The sequence below is a fragment of the Pinus tabuliformis genome, chromosome 6 (assembly GCF_031772625.1).
Source record: "Pinus tabuliformis cultivar Carrire ecotype Pingquan chromosome 6, CPIR1, whole genome shotgun sequence".
NCBI lineage: Eukaryota > Viridiplantae > Streptophyta > Pinopsida > Pinales > Pinaceae > Pinus > Pinus tabuliformis.
In genome coordinates this window covers 903973980-904000548 of record NC_142292.1, presented here as the reverse complement: position 1 = coordinate 904000548, position 26569 = coordinate 903973980, and positions in this window count along the sequence as shown.

The following is a 26569-nucleotide window of genomic DNA, read 5'->3' as shown; positions in this document are numbered from 1 at the left end:
ATGACTCACTCCTTATGGGTCCAACTTCCAGGAAGCATTGTCCAATCTGGGAAAAGTTCTAACCAAATGCATTGAGATGAACCTGTCCCTTAGTCCTGAAAAATGTGAATTCTTGATGACTGAAGGGACCGTGCTAGGCCATACCATTTCTTGCCAAGGGTTACAGGTGGATCCTAACAAAATTGCTCTCATCAAGAAGGTTCCACCTCCTCAAAAGGTAAGGGATGTTCGGAGTTTCTTAGGATTAGCAGGGTATTACAGGAGATTCATTAAAGACTTCAGCAAGCTAGCCTCGCCGTTGTTTGGCCTGTTGGCAAAAGATGTGGAGTTTAAATGGACTGACGATTGTCAGAAGGCTCTGAATGAATTAAAGGACAAGTTGGTGTCTGCCCCAATCTTGAGAGGTCCAAACTGGGCCCTACCTTTCCACATCCACACTGATGCCTCGAACAAAGCCATAGGGGCAACCTTAGGACAAGTTGAACAAAAACTTCCGTATGCCATTTACTTTGTTAACAAAAACTTCCGTATGCCATTTACTTTGTTAACAAAAACTTATCCAAAGCAGAACTGAATTACACTGTAACTGAGAAAGAATTCTTGGCTGTGGTCCATGCACTGAACAAGTTCCGACATTATATCACTGGCTATCAAACATTTGTACATACTAATCATGCTACAATTAGATATTTAATGAATAAACCAGATGTGAATGCTCGTATTATTAGATGGTTACTTTTGTTGCAGCAGTTTGATTTGACTATCGTTGACAAACCAGGTAAAGAAAATGTTGTTGCTGACTTTTTATCTAGATTGGATTTATCTGCAGATGAGGATAGAACAGTGGATGACCAGATGCCCGATGAAAATCTGTTTGCTATCTCAGTACTCTCTCCATGGTTTGCTGATATAGCAAACTACCTTGTTTCAACACAGTTCCCTCTGCACCTATCCTCAAGAGAGAAGAGCAGAATCATCAAAAAAAGTGCCTCATTCACTTGGATCGGGGGCAACCTGTTCAAGCTTGGCCCTGATCAGATCTTAAGGCGTTGTGTAAGGGAGGAGGAAGTCTTTGATATCCTCCTCACCTGTCATGATGGGCCTTGTGGAGGACATTTTGCAGCAAAGAGAACTGCCTTCAAAATCCTGCAGGCAGGCTACTATTGGCCCACACTTCATCAAGATGTCAAAAGGTATATCAGCCAATGTGACCGATGCCAAAGAATGGGGAAACCGACTCAAAGGGATGAGATGCCTCTCCAACCTCAAGTGACTCTTGAGCCATTTGAGAAGTGGGGTATGGATTTTGTGGGTCCAATCAACCCTCCTTCGAGGCAAAGGTCTTACATCATTGTGTGCACCGACTACCTGACAAAGTGGGCAGAAACTAAGGCAATCAAAGCAGCGACAGAAGAAAAGGTGGTTGAGTTCTTAAGAGAAAACATATTCTACAAATTTGGCTACCCAAGAGAGCTAGTCACAGATCAAGGAAGCCAGTTCACATCCAACTTAATTGAAGACCTACTAGCTCATCACAAAATCAAGCATAGGACTTCCACCCCCTATCATCCTCAGGAAAATGGGCAAGTGGAAGTCACCAATAGAGCATTGGAAGGGATTCTGACTAAGGTGGTGAGCAGCAGTAGGAAAGATTGGGCAGATCGCCTGGTTGAGGCCACATGGGCTTACAACACCACTTGGAAGACCACAACCGGCTTCACACCTTATGAGCTGGTCTATGGGAAGAGAGCTTTGCTGTCAATTGAATTTGAATACAACACTTTGAGGATGGCAGCTCAGCTGGACCTAGATCTCAGCCATGCCCAACAAGAAAGGTTATTGCAGCTGAATGGATTGGACGAGCACCGAATGCAAGCCCTCCTTCACTCAGAAGTGGTTCAACTTCAAAGAAAGGTGTGGCATGACCAACACCTCAATGACAAGCAATTTCAGCCAGGAGATTGGGCGCTGTTGTATGATTCCAGGCATAAAGATTTCAAGGGGAAGCTGAGAACCAGATGGCTGGGACCATATGCAGTGGAAAAATGTCATGACAATGGATCTATTCTTATTCGGACCATTGATGAGGAGGCCATCCCCATGCTTGTCAATGGGCATCGACTGAAGATCTACAGAAAACCTCTCTCAAGACAAGAGTTCATCAAAACTGTGGAGAAATCAGTGTTGGTCATAGAGAAGGGTTCTGCCTCTATTTTGGGCATACCCTGAAAGATCTTAAAAAAAGAAAAAAAAAAAAAAAAAAAAAAAAGAAAAAAAAGAAAAAAAAAAGATACTTGGGTGAAAACCTTTCTGAGGCTCCCAAGGCAGATGGTAGGGGTGAAAACCTCATTGAGGCGCCCCTGCTGTCTTTCAAAAAAGGAAGAAAGAGATTTGAAAAAGATCCTTGAGTGAAAACCTCTCTGAGGCGCTTAAGGCAGATGGCAAGGGTGAAAACCTCATTGAGGCGCCCCTGCTGTCTTTCAAAAAAAAGAAAAAAAAGAAAAAAGAAAAAAAGAAAAACAGGGACAACAAGTTCACAATGTGGCAATGCATGCAGGTTGCAGGTATTCTACGAAGGAGAGGAGGTCTCTCAACTCAAAGTCAAGGGTCCTTATCATGCTGCCAGGTGACCTCACCAGCACCTCCTCCGAAAACACTCATCTTTTCCAAGGTATGGGCACGATTTCATCACAGCTTAGTCTTCTACAGGAAGCTGCAGACTTTCTACAGGAAGTTCTGTATTTCTACAGGAAACTTCCTGTAGAAGTTTTGGATGGCCCATAACTAATTGTGTGGGGAGATCTAACGACCAAGGTTTGATATGAAGGCATGCAAGCTACTATTTTCTCCATCACACACTGCTGTCACCTCCTTCTATCACCCCAGTTGACATGCAATAAAAGTACTTGCACAATCAAAACAGATCATTGAGTTATCAAGAGGAAGCGATTCTTAAATGAAAAAATGCTGAGATGCCATGCAATACCCATCACAGCTATCTAAGGGCCCTGTGAGCGTGATCGTGATGCCACTGTCTTCACCGGTCAGCATGCACCCGAGGAGGAAAAACTGCGACAGGACATCCTGCAGGAGTCCCGTAGTAGTTAAGCCAACTAGAGTGTACACCATTCAATTGCCTGCAACATGCAATAATAACGCGGGCACATGCAGTCGAGTCACAAGCTTCATCATCAGCAGCCTGCGAAGAGGAACCTCCGGGCCTGTGCAATTAAGCAGCAGCAAGCAAATCTAGTCATCGTCATCCTGAAGCCTGGAAAATCATGTCGCGGCCGCACAGGTAAGTGCCTCGCCCTTTCTTTCGTCGAATTACATGAATATTACGTTGAAATGGTTGCAAGTATGAAATGAATGGGTTGAGCGGTCGTATGGCCATTCGACTGGCCACGTCGACCAGTCAGATGGTCTAGTCGGATGTGTAAAAGGTGGTCGTGGCAAGAAGAACGGGTAGTGGACACGTGAGAGCCATCCAGTTGGGGAAAAGCGCGTTTTAACAGAAATGACGGTGGCGGATCTGCGGAGAATGATGCGGCAGTCAGGGAACTTGCAGTAGAATGATTAAGTGACGTCGTCCAACGGTCCGACAGGGACAGCTCACCCCCGCGCCACGGATTCCGCCGGATTCAAATCTATCGGCTGGATTGCCACCCCACGCATTTATCATCAGCCGTTTAGAAGTCGAGTGAGCATTCGGATTCCTTTGAAGCTCGACACTCCAAGTCTTCGGCCGTTCGAACGTCTGATAGCAGCACAGAGGGCGCAGAACCACTGCAGTGTTCTCCAGAACCCGTGCGCTGCTTCGACAGGAAAGCTGCTTCTACAGGAAAGCTGCTTCTACAGGAAGCTCACTGCCACGGGGAAAATTGGGCTCTTCACGCCAAAGGTGGCGAATTAAAACGGTAAGCCTGAACCTTGCCTCCCATGCAACTGGTTTCGAGGGTGGCGGAGTCGACGTTCTACAGTCTGCTCATAAAAGAATTGCAAATGTTGTCTGCCGTTTGCATGAATTGTCGTCGAGGTGTATGTAAAGTTTCCTACATGATATAATTTGTAATTAAGCCCTGTTAAAGCTCATCTGGAGATAGTCTTTGTGAATTGTATGCGTGGCAGAGGTGTAATTCTACGCTCTGTTGCAAAAGGCTAGTTTTTTTGCATCCGCCACCTCCAGCCAACGTAGCAGTTTTTCACCATGCCAGGTGGGTTCATCAGAAAGGAACCAACCGACTCCAAGAAACTAAGAGAGAACCCTGAGGTGGTAGAGCTGTTCACTCGCGCGCAATGGATGTCGTTCTGCGACAAATTGCAAGGGTATGATGATGAGGTGGCAGAGGAGTTCTTGCGGGCTCTGAAGCCAAAATCAAAGACATTAGCCACCGTCAATTTCAGGGGTTTGAGTCTCAGACTCACCCCACAGTTCATCAGCTGAGTTACCGAGCTCCCAATGGGGGTACCATGGGACAAAGAAGAGAGGAAATTAGGCCAAAAGGCTAAGAAGGAATTCTTTCCACCAGAGGAGCAGTTCTCAGAAGATAAGAATGGGGTTCGCAGGACTAGCTTACTGCCACTTTGGAGGGAAGTCAGCCTCCAAATCATGAAATACATTACCTGCGAAGGTCGGTTTAGCATTGTGTATGGGTACCATTTTCGGCTACTCACAGAATTAAGGCATCAGATGGACCTACCTGCAGAGAACAAATTAAGTATTCCCTACTTTCTACTGCAGTCTATGACTGAATGTGCCACCAAGTTGAGAGAAGGCACACCAGACCAGGTAGCTCATCACGGGCTCATTAAGCTCCTCGTGGAGGATGCACTCCACACATACAAAGTCCCTCTCTCATGGGAAGCCTTCCGAAATTTGACCAAGGATGGCGATATAAAAATGTTGACTGACGAGCTTGGTTCCTCCAGCAGCGAGGAGAAGGAGTCAGTACCCGCAGGGAAGAAAGAAAAAGGCCAGAGACCCACGGCCAAAGCACCGAAGACAGAGCAAAAGGAGAAACAAGAGAAAAAGGGTGCCAAAGAGAAGGAGGACACACCCATATTAACGCCCAGAGAGAAAAGATTACAAAGCAGGGTGGACAAGACTGAGCAGGTCCACGTCAGCAAGGCACCTCGACAGCAGCCTCGACCAGGTCAAAAAGCAAAACACACTCAGCAAAACAAACTAAAACGGTGCCACCTGTTCCTACAGGAAAACCAAAACCGACTTCTACAGGAAGCCAGAAATCAGCTGAAAAAGGGCCTTCTACAGGAAGCCCTGAGAAAAGAAAACCCACGGAAAAGAAAGCTGACATTCTTGCAAGGGAGGCAGCAGCCGTGCTGGCCGCCCTCAGTACACCTCCTAAGCCAAAGGAAAAGAGAAAGAGGGAGGCCCCTCTATATTTTAAAGCTAGGAGAAGTGTGAGAATAAAAACGGGCAAGCCACAGCCTCCATCCAGCAGCCCAATCACTATAGAGGATGCCCCTACTTCGCCCAAGGAGAGGTCCCCCTCAAAGATATCAGTCACCTATGAGAGGGGGAGCCCGAAAACAACTACTTGGAAAGAAAGGTTAGACCAATTGGCTTCAAAAGCCCGGCTACAGGATGCTGAGGCTGCTCTACAGGAAACCTTAGCCTGGCTTAAGGAGACAGAGAGAATGGAAGGAGAAGCACCCTCATCACCACCGAGGGAGGACAAAGTAGAGCCACCAAGAGAAGAAGAGAAAGAGCATATTCCAGAGCCTAGCCCTCAACCAAGTCTGAGCTCATACTATAACTTCTTAGAAGCTGGCAAAATTATACCACAGAAATTCACTGTGCCACTGTTCTTTGCATTGGAGGAAGAGAGAGTACGAACACACACGTGGATGAAAATAGCCAAATCAAAAGGTGTGGCGGACATAGGCCCCTTGGAGGAGCAACTCAAGGAGGCCAGAAGGGAATTAGCTATGACTAAACACGTGCAAATTGCCAGCGGGTGTTCCTACAGGAAGAAAACGAAAAACTTAGACTGCAACTACAGGAGCTGAGAGGAGGAAAAGGCACATCCTCAGGGGACATCACAACAGAAAAGCAAGGCAGAAAGGAACTGCACATCAGTCCTGGGGAGCCAACCACGCATCTACAGGAAACAGAGCTGCAAGCACAAATTGAGGTGCAAGCTCTCAAACAACAGCTGCAGCAGAAAGAGGCACAATTGGCCTACATGGCCAGTTGGGCCATGGATGCTATACAATGCAGACAGCCGGCCAAATCCTATGGCCTGTACCTGAGAGACCAATGTCTACAATTTCAAATCAATACCTTGGTGCGAAGGGGTATCTCTCAGCTCCAAGACCCGCAGCAGTTCACTGAATTATGTAATACCAGTTCATCAGAGGATAAGGCCAAACTATCAGAGTTCTACCTCCATAATTTGGCCCTTCCTAATGTGACTTCATGGGATCCCAACACGGTCTTAGGGGATATGCAGTTAATGGCATTTGCCTCATGGTTGAACCATGAAGACAAAAGAGCAGCAGAAGCCAAAGCGGTCATGAACCGAGAGCTGAATGAGCCATTACTAATTAGAGCAGAACCAGGGGATCCAACTGCATTAATATCAGCACACCAACACTTATCCACTGACCCTCAAGCTTCATTGAAATATATGGATCAGCAGGCCCAGGCCATAGCGCATTTTGAGGATATGGAGAGACTGCTAGGGGACAACTGTGTTCACGCTTGCACCCGCCGATGGAATACATTGGCCCATAGTCTAAAAATCAGATAATATCATACCCCAACTCGAATGAGGGAAGCTCTAGTATGGGTGCCCCTTTATAAGAAATCCATGCAAAACCTCCAGGCCAGCTGGATTGGCCTCAAGCTAAGCCCACCTCTGCTGTTAGGATTGATGGAAGGCAGCACAGAGAAAGATGAGCATGAACAGTGGGAAGAGGTAGAAAGAAAGGCTGGGTTCCATGTCAGTAAGGAGGACACTACTGCAGAAGCTTGGGATGTGAGGGTGGCAGTAAAAGCAATGAAGGATGAGGAGCTGGATTAGTTGCTCAAGGATGAGCAATCATTTTAGCTGGGGGGTGATGATGAGCCCCAAATTTGATAACATTTCGGGCTCATTTGGCCTAACTACCCTTGCTCAACCCTTCATTTTTCATAACTTATGCATCATTTTTTAGTATATTTATGTCATTTGTACGAATGAGGGCAGTCACTATTCCTAGGTGGCTAACACATGTTTATTTCAGGTTTTTTGACATTTAATGGAGCAAAACCACGCAGATGAGGGCTAGGAGACAGCCAAGATGGGTTTGAGGTTTTGTAGGAAGGTTGTCCACAGCATTGAATGGCCTTCCTCGTGATCTCCACCCCCAACTCTGAGCTCCAACAGCCACCACCACCAAGCTAGAAGGCAGCCAAACGGATTTTGAGGAAGCAGCAGATTACTCTTAGTTTGGTTAGCCAAACCCCACTAATTTAGGAGGCCAGCTTGGCCCTCGTAATGTATAAATGATGAGGCTGTAGCCTTCGATGGGGACTTTTGAAACTTTGTTGCATATTCTGGATTACGAGCTGATAGCTCTGTTTTGCTCTTTGTAAGCTATTTTTGGCATGTTATTTGACTTATGACCATTACCTTTTAATGAAAAGCAGGTAGATTTGAGTTCAGTTCTGAGTTCTTAGAGGAGCCATAGCTCTCGGGGTTGGGCCCAACCTGAGAGCAATAGGCCTCCTTCCTTCGTATTGTTACCTTTTTTTCAGCATTGTATTTCTTTTCCTTTACATGCATTTGAAAACACAGTTTGCTGAGTTGAATTTCTTGGTGTGGTTAAGTAGGTTAGTTTTATGAACAAAGTTGCTTTCATTAGTTTAGATTAGAGTAAGGAGATTGGAGTTAATCAGAGTTCCAAAAAGGGTTGACTGCACACTCACTTCCACCTCTGTTTAGGGACTGGAATTGCAGACCGTGCCACCCACCAAAAACACTATTTTTACATGTTCATACAAGCTTTGATGCAATGTTCTCGTTTGTAGCAGTGTCTATGCGTTCAGATCTTGTGGAATGAATCTCTGCTTCAGTGCCATGCATGATTTCCCTTACAAAATCACGTTGCTATTCTGTGGTTTCATAAAAACAGTTAGAATAGGTTGATGAAATTTCGGTTATGTGCAAGACATGGATGATTTGTTTCATTTACACTGTGCAGTCCTACTCTCTCACTCCCCTATCCTCCTAAGCCGTGCCCAGGCCATCCACTCATCTCTCAGTTATGCCACTTGCCTCCTAACTCTTCTATCACCCACGTGACTCTACCTTTTTGGCCTTCCATCTCCTCTAATCTCCTCTAGACCAACCAGCTTTGCACACCCCCTCTTCATCTCATCTCTTTGTCCATAAGCCATCACAAGCTCCCCTCCTACCTCCCTATCCATCCATATAACCTCTTCCACTCATCCATCACCCACAAATCCTATTGCAGAACATCCTGTAGGAATTACGGAACTTCCTGTAGAAATCCTGAACATCCTGTAGAACCCCTGCAGACTTCCTGTAGAAGCTTGTAAACATGGTTGCCAAGCATCTAAATGTTGTGAACTTCTCTGAAAGGATGTTAGGGATTCCTTAGACCCTCTCTGAGCCTTCCTGACCTTTTCCAAGCATTTCCCTCCTTGATCTATCCCTGCACAGTCAAGACCCAGTTAGAAGCACACACATAATAATTCCAACAACTTGAACAAAAACACAAAAATATGCTTTCTTTAGATCAAAGTAGTCTAGACACATGCATCTCACCTTCCCAGAAGTAATGGCATCACTTTCAGTAGTTTGCATTCTCACCGTTGCATTAGTAGGACTAGCTGGTAGAATTAGGGTTTGCTAGGGTTTTCATTTCTTATTGACTTTCAGTTCCTTCCTACAGTAGGTTAATTTCCTTTGAGATAGCTTTCGTTCATCGGTTAGAAAGCTTCTTCTGAGAACTCATAGAAGTTGGCTTGAGCCCTAGCGGACTTGTGCCAGCTGACCAAGTGACAGCTGCGACAAGAGCTAGTACTTGTGCATACAGCACCGTCGCTTCCAAGTTTGTTACGAACTACCGGGTTGATAAAATTAGAGAAGGAAGCTCCAGGAGTTGTAGCATTATTGCTACAATACTGGAGCCCACCACCCACACTCCCAGTGTTGATAATGATTCCGAATATGAATTTCCTTTGGAAGGCTTTCCTTATGTAGGAAGAGTTCCATCTCAACCACCTCCTGAAAACAGTGGGCCTATGCTTCCACACAGTTATACAACCTTGGCTCAACTAGTTTTAGGAACTCCCAGTGCTTCTTCATTATACCAAAATGCAATTTTGTCATAAAATGTTATGCCTAATTTTGGTCCGTTTATTCCTAACGTGACCTCTCATATCCCTGTACAAACTTCCATTACTTCAATTCCAATTCAACCGACGATTTCGTAACAACTATTACCTTCATTTCAACCTTTCATTTTGGTACAACCGATAATTTTGATTTATACGTCTGTAAGTTCCTCCATTCCCCCATCAAGTGGACAAAATGTGCCACCATCTCATTCACAACATGGGGAGAAAAATCCAAATATCCCTCTTGTTTCAGGTGGAACCCATGTGAGTGGATCAAAGCCTCACATGGTTGGACTAAGTCAACCTATTAGTGGTATTCCTAATCCTGCTGAATCATCTATTCTAGACAGAGCTAGTAATGTCCAATATCAACAGCCTTATATGGCCCAGATACCTATCGAAAAGTGTTATGTTCCATATGGTTCACAAGCACTGCAAAATCCACCTTATATTTCGCAAATGGGTCCTCATGTGCAACCTGGTCAAAATCCTATTCCCGATGCATATGGTCAAATCCCAATTGGAACTTATTAGTACCAACAGGAAATTCCTCAAGGAACTGTTCAAAAACCTTTACAACAACAAGGGAAAAATTTGCAGCAACAGGGGCAGCCTTTGCAGTAGCAGGGGCAACCTTTGTAGCAGCAGGGGCAACCTTTGCAGTAGTTTCAACAGCCTTTACAACAACAAACGTAGTTTTTCCAACAGCCAAACCAATCTTTGTATCTGCAAGGTCAACCCTTGTAGTAGCAAACTCAACATTTATATCAACAAGGTCAAACCTTGTAGACACAAGGCCAACCCTTACAGTAGTAGGGACAACAAATTTATTACTAGGGTCAGCAGTTATAGCAACCATATAATCCATATGCTGCACAAAATTTTTATGCACCTTATGGTTATCAACAGCCTATGGCAGGTCAATATGAACCCTACCCTGGGAAAAATTCACCTTATGGTCAAGGTATCCCTAAGTGGGGGAAAAATTAAGCCCCTTATGGTCAAAATCCTCCACTTTGGGGGCAGAATCCTTACCGACAAGGTTGGAACCCACAAACTGGGCCTTACCAAAGGCCTTATATGCCTTTTAACCCACAATTTCTGTTTCTAGCGATGTTGGAACTGCCTGATGTCTCAAGGATTACTAATGATCCAATACTTCATTCACCTTATTGGCCTCCAATTCCCACTAAGATTCTGAGCGATTGCCAAAAATTCGAAGGAAAAACTAAATAAGACCCTCGGGCCCATGTGATGACATATCACTTATGGTGTTCATCCAATTCATATGTTGACGATTCTGTTCATCTTCACCTCTTTCAGCGAACCTTGACAGGTGTTGCTGCAAAGTTGTACATCCAGTTGCCTCAAGGTACTTATGCAAACTTCAACACTTTGGTCATGGCCTTCCTCACTCACTTTGGTCATGGGAGGTTGTATTACCGAGGATCAAGCCATTGCCCCTGCCCAGTATTTAGATTTGGTTTATTCTCAATCTGGCACACTATATGAAATCTTGCCTGATGCTCCAAGGCCATCTTTGGATCCAACATCTTCGAAGTCTCTGGATGTACTTCATGTTGATGGTATAGTTGGATTAGTATCTCAAACTTCCACTAAAGCTTCGTCAAAGAAAAAATCTATTTCGAATACTAGTTGTAATCCTCCTTCGAAAACCCCATCGAGTCTTGGTAAAACCTCCGAGGTTAATTTCCTTCAGTTTACCGCAACAGACAAAACCTTGAAAGGTAAGAAAAAGGGTAAAGGTAAAGAAAAATATGATACCCCAAAAAAGGATCCTCCTAAGCCATCTACTGATGATGCCTCCAAATGTAAGCTGAAATATCCTTGCCTCATTTGTGAGGAAGACCATTACACCAAGGATTGTCCCCATCATGAGGAAGTTAGTTGTTTATTGAAAGGGACCCCGACTGTACTGAAAAATCCATTTCCATCTTAGTAGACTCAGTTGGTAGACCAACCAGAATCCTCTACCTCCTCAGGTTCTCAGGTTTACATGAGTGGCACAATGCCTATTTATGTTGCCACTAGGTCGAAAGATGATCAAACTCCTCAAAAACAGATGGTGGAAAAGGAAGCCACTGAAGCACCTTCTACTTCCACTCCACCCAGTTTTGGTACACTTCATATTGAGATACCTAATAATGAATCTGTCATCCAACCACCTCCCAAAGGTGTGTTTAAGAGGTAATCCTATAATCTGAATGCGAGAGTTGCTCAACATTATAGTATTGTCGAATATTTAGCTCAAGCACCCTCGGTGATGTCTGCTTTGGAAGTTCTCTAAACTTGTCCAACACAACGGAAATAATTATTATCTGCAATAGGAGGCATCAATCCTGTCAATTCAAACTCGATCAATTTCGATCTAGAAAACCATGTTCCTCGTCTTACTCATCAAATTTCATTTTTGATTCAAGTCATTATAAAAGGAAAGACGATCCTTCAGACTCTCATTGATGAAGGTGCTTCCACCTACATCATGTCTATTTCATGTTGGAAATTCATTGAATCTCTACCTCTCAAACAATCCCCGAATAGCTTAGAAGCCTTTGATGACCGAGGCTCCCGTCCTTATGGTATTCTCACAAGTTTTCCCATCACCTTGGAAGGGAAAAATGGTGAGTTAGAAATAGAAGTTGTAGACGCAAATCTGAATTAAAACCTTCTACTTGGGTGAAGTTGGATCCATGCCATGTTTTGTGTGGTTTTCTCTTTGTTTCGAGTGCTCGTTTTTCCTTATGAGGGGAAAATTGTCACCGTCGATCAATTATAACTTTTCTCTTCATGTTCCTCAAATGGAAATGTCTCGTATGTGGGAAATACCGATATTCCATATGAGAGCATGGGGGAAAACCTTTTCAAAGATTCCGCTTTAATGGGAACTTTTTGTCTCCCACCTCCACATGTCGCCTCAATCAACATGCTCTCTATCTCCAATGATCCATGGACCATCCCTACTTCGGATAAAGTTGATTCTTTTGGTGATGCTATGCCGCTAAGTCCTTTAGAATCCTATCAAGAAGTTGTCTTGGCTTTAGTGACTGCTTTAGAAAGTCATACTATTCTCAGTATGCAATTGGATACGTATTCACAATCTCCCTGGCTTGGTTCTTTGGATTCTCTGGATCCCTTACATGAGATGTTCCCCACCGACGAGATTATTTTTGAGGTGACGTCTCTTGAAGAAACTCCTTAGAATGATGCCCATCATCATTCCTCGTTTCTTCCAAGTCTTAGTGAGATTCGTTCATGTCTTGAGGCTTTTTTTTCTCATAACCTGCCACATCCACTTCAAACACCTGTTTTGGTGCACAAAGTTTTGTCTAAAGGTGTTGGAAATAATACTGAGAGGGGGGGTGAATCAATATTTACAGTTCAATAATTTTTCATTTCCCAAACAAATTTATATATGCTACTCCTGTGACGTGAACTTGCGTGTACATGCTACTGTGATTAGAGAAACTAGTGTATACCCAAAGAACTAATGATTTAGTCAATTTATCATGTGTTGAACCTTAATCAGTGCATCAGTAACTTGTGGAATAGTGCAGTAAAAACATAATAAACCATCACACATAAGAAACACACATGAACACCAAGATTTAAGGTGGAAACCCAATGCAGGAGAAAAACCACTTGCTGCTGTCATCTCTGTCTCCTTTTAATATTAAGAAAATATTTTTACAATCTTGTACTGGTGCAAAATCATACCAATAAGCAGACACCCACCTGCAGAAGGCTACAACCTTCTCTCATTTTCCAGCTTCTACTGGAAGGGAGTTGTAACCCCCTAGCTCTTGTAATAGCCAATGTGTTTACTAGTACGTAAGTGTCGGCCTATAGAAGGCTACGACCTTCTCTCTTCCTCCAGAGACCACATTTCATAAATTTTCAGACTGGATGCTCCTGGTACACAACAATACAAATGAAGGCCTTGTGTCATTAAATTTTCACACTAGACCCATTAGAAACTTTGAAACTCAAACTGCATCAACCAACAATCAGTTAATCTGAACAATCAGATCACTGTCACCAGAACACCGTGCTGAACCTAAAAACCTACATCATCATTCAGAACCAACTGTAACCTCAAAAATCATGCATCAAAATGTATACGCTACTTCCTTTAACCAAACCTGCGTATACCCTCAAAACTACTGAAACATAAAACTTCTGAATCAAGTCTGTACCAACCAACTATACTGAACATATACTGTCAATTTAAAGAGATTTACACAGGTAATAATAAAGATAACCGTTCTTACTTAGACAATCAATCAATCAGACACCAAACTCCCTATGCATTCAGTTTTACATTTAGATCTAAGAAGACTTCATTGACAGAAAATAGTAAAACAACAGAACTAATCAGATAGATGAGTCAGATCTAAAGAATATGCTTTTCTTTTGTATATGCTACTTGGAAGAGTAGAACCTGCATGTATACACGCTTTTACCGAGATGAACCAGTGTATAGATCTGCAAATATTAACTCATAACTTCACTGCTATTCCAGACTTCAGACAAACCTAGATCATGATATTTAAAGAGTAAAATATTTGTACACAATCAGATCTAGCCCAATCAATATCAGATCGTTCAAAGATAAGTCATTTCAGGTCTCATGATCCTGATCCAACATTGAATTCAAGGTGCACATAATATTTTAGCTCAAATCACAAACACAACCCCTGCAACATAAACTATACTTCAGATAGAAGTATCCCTGAGAAAACCCTTTTTCTTGCACCCTTTGGCCTTATGATCTTCTCCTACTTATATAGTTTTAGGCCTTTCTCAATACCTCAGACTAAAACCACTTATGACCCGTGGTATTCTTGGATGGGATCAAATAGTCGTTACTCCACTCAATATTGTGGGCTAATACCATGGTATTGACCCCTGGTATTCTTTTCTCTTGACTTCCTTTGATTTTCTAATAGGTACGCACTTTTCTTCTTGTGAAAGTGCGTGTATACGTATAAGCTCTTTTTGTTCTGTGAACTAGCGTGTATACGCTGTTTTGACTAAGTGGACCAACGTACACAACTTAAACTTATTTACACCATCCTTTTCCTTCAAATTCTTTATTCTGATCAGTAGACCTTAGTTCCATCTACTTGTTCTTCTGTACCAATGCCCTATTACATCTGAATAGACCTATTACACTATGAGTTTCCTTTCATCAAAACTAAACTAACCTGTGAGTGAGTTGCCATCAAGGACAACACTTGTATCATAATGCCAAAAATCTTCCCCTTTGGACTTGATGGCAACCATGATGGTGTTGATTACTGCAAGCTGTAGAAACTGTTAGAGATAACATGTAACACCAACACCAAAATATGGTAAAGGGCAGACCAACCTACTATCCTTCTTTGATATACATTATGCTGTCCATGCTCCCCTTGAGTACATGCAAAGTCTGTAGAGATATGTTTCAAAAGAATAACTAAGTGAGTATGAACTCCCTAAGACCAATGACTCATACATACATCAATCACCCAACCAAGTGGGGATATATCAATTGTTTATGCATAACAGAAATACATCAATTATTACATCATCCATCCCAAGCATAGTTGGGAAACAAATTACATCATATGTCCAATAGGACTCATTCAAATATAGACTATGACAGAAGGAGTCATATCACCCGCTAGATCTTTACATGAATTATGCAACAAATGATATAAATATCTGAAACCATAGTTGAACTCAACAACCATAATGCCAAAAATGCAGAATGCGTGTGAAGGTTAATGCTCCCATGAACCTGTGCATAGTCAACAAGTCATTCATCAAGGCATCTTTGTCAGCCAGATAAAAATAAATAAACAAAGCATATCGTCAGACTGTAATAATCAATATCAAATAGAGCACCCATATCAGAGTTTGACCCACTGTTTTTTTGTTAGAAAAACATATACGCTACTTCAGCTACAGAAACCCACGTGTATACGTGACTATACTTCATGAAACCCACGTATAATAACCTTCCTCTGAAAACTGGATTTAACAGGATGATGCAGCAACTACTCCCATCTTTTGTCTGAGATATTCAAAAGTTTCTTTGGGAAGCAGTTTGGTGAACATATCAACAACCTGTTCTTTGGAGGGAACATACTCCAAATTAACTTTTTGTTCAAGCACTTATTCTCGTAGAAAATGGTACTTAATGGGTATGTGCTTGGTCTTGGAGTGCATGACAGGATTTTTAGAAATGCCAATGGCACTTGTATTATCACATAGAATGGAAATGGGTGGAGTACATGTGATTTAAATGTCTTGCAATGTTTTCATCATCCAAAGTAGTTGTGTGCAGCAAGATGCAACAGCCACATATTCTGCTTCAATGGTGGATAAGGCAATCGAACTTTGTTTCTTGCTGAACCAGGACACTAGCCGTGAACCCATATAGAATGCACCTCCACTAGTGCTCTTTTGATCATCGACATTTCATGCCCAATTTGCATCTGTATATGAATGAAGAGTAAGATATGTATCTTTAGGATACCATAGCCCAAAGTCCTGAGTTCCTTGAATATATTTGAAGATTCTTTTAACTGTCTGAAGATGTGATTCCTTTGGGTTTTCTTGGAACCTTCCAACAATTCCTATTGCATGCATGATATCAGGTCTGGTACTTGTTAGATAGAGTAGACTTCTGATCATAGATCTATATGTTGGTTGGTTTACTGCTGGTGATTCATCGTTAGAATTGAGACCACATCTTGTTACCATTGGAGTACATACTGGTTTAGAATCTTCGATTCCTTACTTCTCCAAGATCTGCTTGAGATATTTTGTTTATGAAAGGAAAATACCATCTTTTGTTTGCTGTACTTGTAGACCAAGAAAATAAGTAAGTTCACTAAGTAAGGACATTTCAAATTCTTGTTGCATTACTGAAGAAAAATTCTCACTCATGGATTCTTCATTGCTACCAATGATGATATCATCAACATAAACAACAATAATTACTTGTTTATCATTTTCAATCTTTGTGTATAAATTGATGTCTGCAGAGCCTTTTGTGAAACCTTGTTGTTGTAGATATTTGTCAAGGCGGTAATACCAAGCCCTTGGAGCCCATTTCAAACCATAGAGAGCCTTTTTGAGCTTGCATATGAGTTTTGCATCATTTACAAGAATGAATCCTTTTGGTTGTTCAATATAAACTTCTTCTAGATCTCCATTAAGAAAATATTATTTTACATCCATTTGATATACTTTGAATTTTCGAAAACTAGAAAGAGAAAGAAACATCCTTATGGCTTCAAGTCTAGAAACAGGTGCAAAAGTTTCTTCAAAATCTATACCTTCTTGTTGAGCATACCCTTTACAAACAAGTCTTGCCTTATTTCTAATAACTTCTCCATTTTCATTCAGCTTATTCTTAAATATCCATTTTGTTCCTATAACATTTTTATCATGAGGTCTAGGAACTAATTCCCAAGTATCATTCTTTTCAATTTGGTCAAGTTCTTCATCCATGGCCTTGACCCAACATTCATCTTTGCAGGATTCATTTACATTATGAGGTTCTATGGAGGATAGTAATGCTAGATAACTTGAGGTCCCTGTAATATTTCTTCTTGTCTGTACTCTAGACCCTTTTTCTCCTAGAATTTGAGATTCTGGATGATTCTTCTGAACATACCTGGATGGAGTCTTTTCCCTGTCTGTTGTATCTTCCTCTAGTGCTTCATTAGTTTCTTCTTCTATGTAATTTTGATTTGATGCAGGAAAGCATTCCCCATCTTCCTCATTGCCATATTCCTCTGTTGATTTCATTTGTTCCAGATTTCTACATGCTTCATCGATTACAACATCAATACTTTCAATAATTTTCCGAAGTCTTTTGTTATAAATTTTGTATCCTTTACTTCTGGATGAATAACCAAGAAGAATTCCTTCATCTGCTCTAGATTCAAACTTACCAAGCTTTTCATCAGTCCTTTTGATGAAACATTTACTTCCAAAAACTTTAAAGTGTTTTACAGTAGGAGGCTTACCATACCGAAGTTCATATGGAGTTTGATTGCTATTTACCCGAATGTTTGCTTTGTTGAGAATAGTCACTGCAGCAAATGCAACTTCACCCCAGAAGGTTGTAGGAGTTCCAGATTCATCGAGCATAGATCGAGCCATTTTTTGAATTATTCTGTTCATTCTTTCCACTACGCCATTTCGTTGAGGAGTTCTTGTGATGGAGAATTGCCTTTTTATTCCATGTTGTTCACAAAATTCAAAGAATTCATTTGATATTAATTCTCCCCCTGGATCAGATCTGATTCATTTTCAAATAAAGCTTTGAAGGATTTAAAATTTTCAAATGCTTCATATTTATGATTTAGTAGACCTATCCAACACATCCTGGAAAAATCATCAATAAATAAAATAAAGTATTCTTCTCCATGAGGTGAATTTTTCCTTGTTGGTCCACATAAATCAGTAGGGATGAGTTCAAGAGGCTTACTTGATGATCCTTCTTTTTCACTGAAGTGAAATCTGGTTTGCTTATTGATTTGACATGGTTTGCATATGGTATTTTCTGGGATGCTGATATTTGGAAGATCACGAACTACCTTGAGCCTGCATGATTTTATTATATGAGAAAAGCTTAGATGTCCCAATCTTTTGTGCCATGGCCAGTTTTCATCTGTTTTGCTTAGATATAATTGTTGTTGTCCTCCTTTGAGTATGTATACGTTATTTGGAGTTCTTGTACCTTTGATCATAGTCTTTCCTGTATCAAGCTCACAAACCACACATCCGTTTGATCGAAAAATAAATTCATTTCCTTGATCACACATTTGACTGACACTCAACAGGTTATGTTTTAAACCATCTACATACATGACATTTCTGGCTTTAACCTTTTCTTTCAAGAAAATAGAACCTTTACCTTTAATGACAACAGGTGTGTCATTTCCAAATGAGACATTCTTTTCCTTTTCTAAAGCATTATAAGAATGAAGTTTCTCTTTATCACCTGTCATGTGTTTGGAGCATCCGCTGTCGATTTACCACTGATTCTCTTGTCCTTATGCATATAAAGCTTTGCCACATCTTTCTGATTGAGATTCCTTCTTTCTCCATATCTTGGAATTTAATGATGATCGTTCTTTTTGAAGTGTTGGACGAAATTTGCTCCTGCATTCAGATTCTTCATGACAAAAGTTGTTACAAACCGAACATTTTATTTCATCTTCAAGAGGAGAAAAGTTATTATAGGAACTTTTCTTGATTCCAGTTACACTCCTTTGATTTTGTGATTCTATAGTCATGATGGTTTTGTAAGCAACACATTGAGCAGCCTTATGCCCAAAGTTATGGCATGAAACACATTGCCCATTAAAGAAGTTTCTGTGATCATAGAATCTTTTGGCATTGTTTACCTGTTGGTTGAAGTTTCTACTGATATTCATCCTTGGAGCAAATTGAGTATGATTCTTCAATATATCCAAGACCTGTCTTTATAAGAGGAGAATGCTGAACTTTGATGATTTCATTTAAAGTTTCTGATCCTTTAGCAAATCTAATATTAAGAGATTTTGTCTTCTCAAGTTATGTTCTTAGACCCACAATTTCACATTCTAGATTTTGATTGTGTTTTTTTCTTTTAGTGTGTTGATGTGCCAACATATCTATGATCATATTCTTTTCTTCTAAACCGATTTTGAGTTTTGTGATTTCTTCAAGAAAGTCTTCCTCTTCTAAGGTGTCCAAAAAATCATCATTGTCATAGGCCATGAGAAGTCTATAATCTTGTTCAGTCTCATCTTCATCACTATTAGATAAACCATCACTATCTTCATACATATAGTAACTCCTATTGACAACCTGTTTTCTATTTCCTTTTGCATATTCCTTTCCCTTTTCATATTTATCTTTATGAGGACATTTGGCAGCATAATTGTCGACTCTGCCACAAGAAAATCATTTGAATGGTAGCTTACCTCTAAATCTTCCTGAACCTAGTTGAATCTTCTTGACAAAATTTAGCTCATCTTCTTCTTTTGAAATGTATCTTGGTTCATTGTGCTATTCATTTTGTTTTCCCTTTGCTGAAGCTTTAAAAGTGGCTTCTCTCATATCTAATGGACCTCCTTTCCACATTTCAAAGGTAGTTAGGATTCCATGGAGTTGAGTCACAATAATATTTTGAAGATCCTGTTTTTCTTCTATGGCAGATACTTTTGACTCAAATTTAGAAGACACATATCTCAAAATTTTATCAACTAAAGTAGCTTCCTTTATCTCTTCACCCAAATTCTTCATACAATTAACAATTTCATCTACACGTAAAAAGTAACTAGCAATACTCTCATCACTATGCATCTTAAGAGTTTAATACTGAATTCTGAGAGTTTGAAGCTTAACACATTTTACCTGGGAGTCTCCTTCATAGCTCTGAATGATTTTATCCCATATCTCTTTGGATGTCTTCAGCTACATGACTTTGACAAATTTTGATTCTGATAGACTTCCCAATAAAGTATTAACAACTTTGGCATTGGTTTCATATAAATTCTTACCTACAAAGTCTATAGGTATTGCTGCTGGAAATTGATATCCTCCTTCCACAATTTCCCAAACATCGGCTCCAAGTGATTGAATATAGGCTCTGGTTCTTATTTTCCAATATACCAAGTTTCTCCCATTGAAGATTGGTGGTTTGATAGATCCCATGCCTTCGTGATTATTCATCTTGAAAGATCTTCCTTCAAGCGATCAAGCTTCTTCTGAAGGACCTGCTCTGATACCAATTGTTGGAAATAATACTAAGAGGGGGGGGTGAATTAGTATTTACAGTTCAATAATTTTTCATTTCCCAAATAGATTTATATACACTACTTCTGTGAAGTGAACTTGCGTGTACACACTACTATGATTAGAGAAACCAACGTATACCTAGAGAACTTATGATTTAGTTAATTTATCATGTGTTGAACCTTAATCATCGCATTAGTAACTTGTTAAACAATACAATAAAAACATAATAAACCATCACACATAAGCAACACACATGAACACCAAGATTTAAGGTAGAAACCCAATGCAGGAGAAAAACCACTTGCTGCTATCATCTTCGTTTTCTTTTAATATTAAGAAAATTTGTTTACAATCTTGTATTGGTGCAAACTCATACCAGTACATAGGCACCCGCATGCAGAAGGCTACAACCTTCTCTCATTTTCCAGCTTCTACTAGAAGGGAGCTACAACCCCCTAGCTCTTGTACTAGCCAGTGTGTTTACTAGTACGTAGGCGCCAACCTACAGAAGGCTATGACCTTCTCTCTTCCTCCAGGGACCACATTTCATAACTTTTTAGACTGGATGCTCCTAGTACACAACAATACAAATGAAGGTCTCGTTTCATCAAATTTTCACACTGGAACCATAAGAAACTTTGAAACTCAAACTGCATCAACCAACAATCAGTTAATCTGAATAATCAGATCATTGTCACCAGAACACTGTGCTAAACCCAGAAACCTGCATCATCATTTAGAACCAACTGTAACCTCAAAAATCATGCATTAGAATGTATACGCTATTAGTGTCAGTGTTAGTCCAGTGATCAAACATGCTCTTACAAAGTGATTTAAAGATGTCAAGGTCAAATTTTGTCATTTCAGTGAGTCTTCAAGTAAAATTTGGTCACTAGGTATTAGGTCTAGGGTTTGCTTTTACTCCTTCCAAAGTTGTCCAAATTTCGGTCCATGTCACCATTCATTTGAGTGCACCATCATTCAGAGGGTTGTCATCATCATGTCAGGGTCCAATGGGTCATTTTACACCTTGTTCATGCTTCAGTTGCGCCTAGGTAAAGTTCATTTCCCTCTCCTAGGGTTTTGAAGGTAATTTCTTTTGGATGATCAAATCATTAGAAAAACTTGTATCCGGATGTTCATAAACCTTCCCCTATCCTTAGTGTACCTTATTAAACACTTCCTATCACTGAGATCCCCTGAATTCCTCATTTTTGCACAAACCCTAGTTTCTTGCTACAACTTGACAATTTTCTAGACTAGGCCTGTGTTTTGCCCTTTTGGACCCCTTCCCCTCACTAAATATTTGATTACACTTTCCCATACTTCCTAACATCCCTCCCTACTTCCCAAATTTTTCTCAAGAATTTAGAAGCCACTCATCCCCTTCATTTCACTTCATTTCGACAAATCCCCTGTTCCACACATCGGGATAGGTTTTACTCCAATGATGTTTCTGAGCAATAAAATATGAATTTGGGAAAAATGAGAGATGGTTTTGTCCATAATAGGCCAAGGAAGAAAAACCTCCTTCATGTTTTACACAGGTGTCATGGTTTCATAGAAATGTCAAAAATACAGTTGCCTCGGGAGAATTGATGCACCTCTGAATTGACCTTGGGAAAATCAAGTTTTCTCCTAGCTTGGTTGGCCAAATGACTTGATTGATGAGTAAAATGATAAGTAGACACAAATATATTTCCAATGAGATATCATGATCTCAATTTGGAGTTGAGGAAGACCTTCAAAAGTTGACTGCAACAGCACTCTGCCTTTAGGCAGCCTCATTCTGCACATTTTGACCAGTCTTGGGAGATCTGATTTTTGACAAGGAAAATGAACTAAAAATTGAAAAATTCTAGTTTTTTTGGAAATAATACTCAATAACCTTTCCAACAAGCTATCCTGCACCCAATTTGGACACCAGGAAGGCCTCCAAAAGTCTCCTGAAAAAAGCGTTACGCATAGGGTTTGGTGGCGTGGCGCATTGGGTTTGTGGCGCGACGCATAGAGCTGGAAGCCTGATTTCACTCACAAACTCTCCCAAATTGAAAATTTTTCTAAATATTCTTGTGCTCAAGTAATTTAACACCTCCATATTGCCAATGTATGAGTTCCCATTAGTGTTTATGGTGTTTCAATCGATTAAAAACAAAACCCTAGTTCCTTGCAAAGCTGTGTTGAGAAAATTGCCTAGGGTTTGCAAAATTGTAGTTTTTCCGTTGTATCCCCATTTTCGTTTTTCTTTCACTACACTTCACTCATATTAATTTCCCTCTCCCCTTTCATTCACACTCACCTATCCCCTTATCCCTAAAACTAAAAACCCTAATACCTAATCCTACTATTCCCTAAACCCTTTCATTCCCCAAAACCTTAAAGCTAGCCTCAAATCCTCCCCTCATCAGTCCCACTCATCCATGGAGCTCAAAAACATGCAAGCAACCGACAAGTTGCTAAGAGAAGGAAAACCAAGTCGACAACACTTGAAAGGGAAATTCAAGCTGAGCGTGAATCTTGGCTTGAGAGGACAAACTTGCACTTGGGAAAGGATGCTAGAGAAGGCCAACAAAGAGAAGACATTGTTGAGGCACATGGCCTACCATTACTTGGCGAAAAAAAAAAGTTGCAAGGCAAGAATCAGGAGCTTGAAAGCAAAGTTGAAAAGGGCATCGAGGAGGCGAAAGGAGCATGATAGACTTTAGATATTGGCTGAGGCTTCCTTGGCCCAACACAATGCTTGATGGAGGAGACTCAACCCAAATTTCAAAAAATTTGGGGCACTTTTGCATTTTTGGAATTTTTGGCACTAAAACACAGAAATTTTTGCTCTATGCGTCGCGCCACCCGGCGCTCACTTTTGATGGAGGCATAATTTTGAGAAAAAATCAACATATTTGGATTTTTCATGAAAAAATATGCATGCTCACAAATGGCCAAGAAATTTTGACAGGTTTTGAGCCCCCAAAAAGGTCAAAAACACCCTAAAAATGGCCTTTCTGCCCCTATTTTGACACACAGGAAGCAGTGTTGGGAGAACTGAGTTTTGGAGGGGCAAATGGAGGCCAAATTGAAAAATTCCACTTGGGTTGGAAAGTAGATAGGTAGACCTTTCCAACAAGAACACTTGGAGTGAATTTGGACATCGGGAAGGCCTCCAAAAGTGGGTCCAAACAGGCGCTACGCATAGAGAATCAGGTGCGGTGCATAGAGGAAAAATTGCCAGTTTGACCAAGTATTGCTCTGTTTTTCGCCCAGCTTTGGCCAGTTTGACTTTTTCACTTTCTTAATGGAAAATTTGTGATGTAATTTAAGGTAAATTTATGGATCATGATGTAAATATGTTAAATTTTCACTTATGGAGGTAGATTCATTGGTTAAAATGTTGTTTGAAACTGAATGAATCAGTTCCCTAGTTTCTAGAGGCAAGCTGTTCCACTGCCTAATTTCTAGTTCTCAGTTTAGAATTAGTTGGAACAGCTCCTAAAATTGTGAGCTTGACCCCTAGAGGCTAGGATGAGTTATTCTTTGTCTATATCTTGTGATGTTTCAGTCATCAACATGGTTGGACTTTTGAGAAAGCCATGAGCTTCATTGTACACTCATATCAGCATTTTGGCTAAGGAATTGAGACTAGGATTTGCAGCACTCTTTGGGATTCATGTGGAATTTGTTTTGGTACAGTGCTTCTGTTTGTAATTTTGAATTTCCTTATGTGTCATGTATGCCATTCTCTATCTTGTTTCTTCTGAACTAAACAAACAAGAGTGTAAGTAGAATCCATTGAAAGTGCAGTGCTCTACTTGAAGTTTGCTTTAGTTTTTTGATGTTTTCAGTTGTTTCGGGAGGATCCATGGTTGCTCTTGCCCTCTTAAACACCTCACCTATATATTCCTTCCATATCATTCAATTCTAAGTGCCAAAAATGATTTCCTACCTTGCCCCATTGAGACCTCTGCAAGATTGAGCCTCAATCCCCGCACCCAAAATTTTTCTTTCCATCTGAGCCAACAAAACACTATTTTATTCAATCAAATTCTCTTGCACCTATACCTAGCCTAAGATTAGTAGATATTTCAATCATCTCAAGCCCTCATCAATCACTATTTGCTGAGATTGACCCAGAGAGAGCCCTCTCCTGACCTGGTAGGGATAGCTACCAGGCTGAGCGTGGTTTGATGTTGGCCCTAGATCCTACCTTTTCAGCCTGAGGTAAATCTAGGTACTAACATACGCTACTTTACTGAACCCAACCTGTGTGTATATGCTACTTCCTTTAACCAAACCTGCATATACCCTCAAAACTACTGAAACATAGAACTTCTGAATCAAGTCTATACCAACCAGCAATATACTGAACATCTACTGTCAATTTACAGAGCTTTACACAGGCAGTAGAAGAAATAAACCTTCTTACTTAGACAATTAATCAATCAGACACCAAACTCCTTATGCATTCAGTTCTACATTCAAATCTAAGAAGACTTCATTGACAGACAATAGTAAAACAACATAACTGATAAGATAGATTAGTTAGATATGAAGAATAGGCTTTTCTTTTGTATACTCTACTTGGAAGAGTAGAACTTGCATGTATGCGTGCTTTTATCGAGACGAACTAGCGTATCGATCTGCAAATATTAACTCATAACTTTTCTGCTATTCCAGACTTCAGAAAAAACCAAATAATGATATTTAAAGAGTAAAACATGTGTACACAATCAGATCTAGCCCAACCAATATTAGATCATTCAAAGATAAGTTATTTTAGGTCTCATGATCCCGATCCAACATTGAGTTCAAGGTGCACATAATATTTCAGATCAAATCACAAACACAACCCCTACAACATAAAATATACTTCAGATAGAAGTATTCCTAAGAAAACCCTTTTTCTTGCACCCTTTGGCCTTATGATCTTATCTTCCTTATATAGTTTTAGGCCTTTCTCAATACCTGGGACCAAAACCACTTATGACCCGTGGTATTCTTGGACAGGATCAAATAGTCGTTACTCCACTCAATATTGTGGGCTAATACCATGGTATTGGCCCTTGGTATTCTTTGCTCTTGACTTTCCTTGATTTTCCAACATATATGCGCTTTTCTTCTTGTGAAAGTGCGTGTATACGTATACGCTCTTTTTGTTCTGTGAACCATCGTGTATACACTATTTTGACTAAGTGGACCAACGTACACATCTTAAACTACTTTACACCATCCCTTTCCTTCAAATTCTTTATTCTAATTAGTAGACCTTACTTCCATCTACCTGTTCTTCTGTACCAATGACCTATTAGATCTGAATAGACCTATTACACTGTGAGTTGCCTTTCATCAAAACTGAACTGACCTGTGAGTGAGTTGCCATGAAGGACATCACTTGTATCATAATTCCAACATAAGGTAATATGGGAAATATTACCACAACCATGCCCATTGACATTTCCATTAAACATGGAATTGTCAAGAACATTCACATTGAGGTTTCCTGTTCTCCCGAAGAGATTAGGGTTTACACTGACCTTTTTAAATAATTTTGTGATGTATTCAATTGATCATATGAGGAAATGCCTGGTATTGATCCAGCTATAGTGGTTCACGAAATACCCACATATCCTAATGCGAAGCCCATTCGTCAACAATTCTGTCTAGTGCATCCCAGAAAGGCCGTTGCTATTAAGGGAGCAGTTGAAAAAATTCTAAATTATGGTTTTATTTACCCTATCCCATTGACATACCGGGTTTCTAATATCATACCTGTTATTAAAAACCAAGGAAAAATCGACGTTTGTGTTGATTATCGCGATATCAATCGTGCATGCCCTAAAGACAATTATCCCACTCCCTTTATTGATCAAATCATTGATGAGTGCGTTGAGAGTGAGATCTTCTCTTTTATGAATGGTTTTTCTAGTTATAATCAAATTAACATATTACTCGATGATTAACACAAGACTACTTTCATCTGTCCATGGGGGACTTTCGCTTATAAGAAGCTCCCTTTTGGTCTAAAAAACACTAGTGCTACCTTCTAGAGAGCAATGTCATTTGCCTTTCATGATATTAAACACATTGTTCAACCTTATTTAGATGATTTTCAAGCTCATTCTGCTAAGCGTCGTGACCATTCAGATCACTTTCGAGCAATTTTTCTACATTGTTGACACTATAATATTCATCTCAATCCACACAAATGTGTCTTTTGCGTCGAATCTGGTTGGCTCTTGGGTTTTTTTTTTGTGTCCAAAGAAGGCATTTGAATAGAGCCTCTGAAAGTTAAGGCTATTGTAAATTTACCCCCTCCTTCATCACTACACCAATTGCAGAGTTTGCAAGGGAAGGCTAATTTTCTTCGTCGCTTTGTCCCTAATTACGCTAAGATTGCCAAGG